General features: G+C 47.7%; 1 pseudogene; it reads left to right on the top strand.

Moving 5' to 3' along the window:
• The first annotated feature begins 1,398 nt into the window (after nt 1–1,398).
• LOC111822709 (uncharacterized) lies at nt 1,399–1,521 on the top strand (annotated as a pseudogene).
• The last annotated feature ends 640 nt before the right edge of the window (nt 1,522–2,161 follow it).

Raw genomic sequence — 2,161 nt, 5'->3', positions numbered from 1 at the left:
GAAGTCTTCCCGCCCATCCCCTGTGGACCACTGCCAAGCCTATCCAAGCTCAGAGGGTCTAGGGAGGTGTGGAGTGGAGTTGGAGGTGGGCAGGCATAAACAGCATCCCTGCCCAAAGAGAAGGCGCTCCTCCTCAAAGCCTGGGAGTTATCATAGGTTAAGTCATGTAAGGTCAATCCAGGGCTTCTAGTGTCCAGACCTCTTGATTTATCCTGTCCTTGGGCCAGGTGGTGAAGCTGTGCAGAAGGCAGACTTGTGCTGGTTTTAAAATAGGGATGTGTCATGCATGGTTGAGAGATGGTGTGCAGCCCCCATTAAAGGTTGGCCAGGGTAATGAAGCACAAGGAAGAGTAGTACATTAGTGCAGTTAATATATGCTCTGGAGTATTTTTCTTTTCTAAAATCGCCTAGAAAAATAAGTCCTTCAGTCCCATCACCTCCTATGGCCACAAAGAGAGGGCACAAAGAAAGCAGCTGGTAAAGAGAGAGAGAGAAACACTAGCTTACCATGAATAATAATAAGGGCAAATATTTATTGCACACTTACTATGAGCCAGATTCTTTCTATATATTGTCTCAATCAATCCCTCAACAACCTCATCCAACAGGGATTATTAGATAACTGAAATTTTATGAATCAGGAAACCAAGCTCAAGTGCAAGAGTAGAGCATAGTGTTTAAGGCCACGGACACACCAGCCAGACTGCAGGAATATGAATCCTAGTTCTGCCGTTTACTAGGTGCCTGACCGTGGCATGTCATGTAACCTCCCAGTGCCTCAGTTTTCTCAGCAGCAAAATGAGCATAACACTCTCATCTTCCTCACAGGATGATTTTGAGGACTGAATGAGTAACTCGTTTAGTAAAAGACTGAAGCCATGGTCTTTTCAATTACCTCGTATGTGTGTGAAAGTGGGACAGTAAAAAAGGAAGATAGAAGAAATGATGCATTCGAACTGTGGTGTTGGCGAAGAATGCTGACTATACCGTGGACTGCCAGAAGAACGAACAAATCAGCCTTAGAAGGAATACAACTAGAACGCTCTTTAGAAGGGAGGCTGGTGAGACTTCAGCTTGCTTGCTTTGGACACATTATCAGGAAAGACCAACTCTAGAAAAGGACATCATGTTTGGTAAATGTATGTACATGTCTGTCTGTACTGCACATGCAGACAGGCTGTGCCTCAAACTTCCAGGCAGCCATTAGAACACTAGGAATGAGGCACATACACCCTACCATTCTATGGGTGATACAGCCAGACACACGAAACACTTATACAGTGTTGGCGAGATGAAAGCCATTATTATTATTTATAGAAAGCAAACATTAAACAATAACAAATTCCCAAAGGAGAACTGCTTACCTTTCCCCAAATTAGCCATGTCTATTTTTATATCATCTACAGCCATACCACCCTGAACATGCCTGATCTCATCTGATCTCGGAAGCTAAGCAGGGTCGGGCCTGGTTGGTACTTGGATGGGAGACCGACCACTGGGGAATACCGGGTGCTGTAGGCTTTTTTTTTTTTTTTGGAAACCCTGGTGGTGTAGTAGTTAAGAGTTCGGCTGCTAACCAAAAGCTCAGCAGTTAGAATCCACCAGGCTCTCCTTGGAAACCCTATGGAGCAGTTCTACTCTGTCCTATAGGGTCACTGTGAGTCAGAATTGACTTGACGGCAATGGGTTTTATGTCGCTGGGCAGGTGCACTGTGGTTCAGGTCAGATGTTGTGTTCTCATCACCGTGGCCTCTAGCTGCCACCACACTGCTCGAGGGGCCTGCATGGCTCCTGAGGCTTCTGCTCTGTCGCTGGGCCTCGCTGGGCCTTGCCTCACCAGCAGGCAGACCCCTGCAAAGGATCTCCTAAGCTTCTGCTGCTAGGCCCTTCTAAGCCTCTGCTGTCACTTCTTTCCACGCTACCTGGGCCTGCAGGGCTCTTTTTCTGACACTCTACCCCGGCCTCCACTGCCTGGGGAGGGAGGCATGCAACCCCTGCACAGGGAACACTCAAGCCTCTCTTGCCCTGCATCAGCAAGTGTTAAAGCTCTTTTAGCTCTAGCAGCAAGCCTCCTGCCCAAAGGCGCTTAGCTTTTGCTCCACGGACTGAGCAGCCTCACCACCACTGTCTCTCGCCTGTCTTCAGCAGTCACTGTTTATTC

Source organism: Trichechus manatus, unplaced genomic scaffold, assembly GCF_000243295.1.
Source record: "Trichechus manatus latirostris isolate Lorelei unplaced genomic scaffold, TriManLat1.0 scaffold00197, whole genome shotgun sequence".
In the NCBI taxonomy this organism is placed as follows: Eukaryota; Metazoa; Chordata; class Mammalia; order Sirenia; family Trichechidae; genus Trichechus; species Trichechus manatus.
This window is presented reverse-complemented; position numbering and strand designations above follow the sequence as displayed.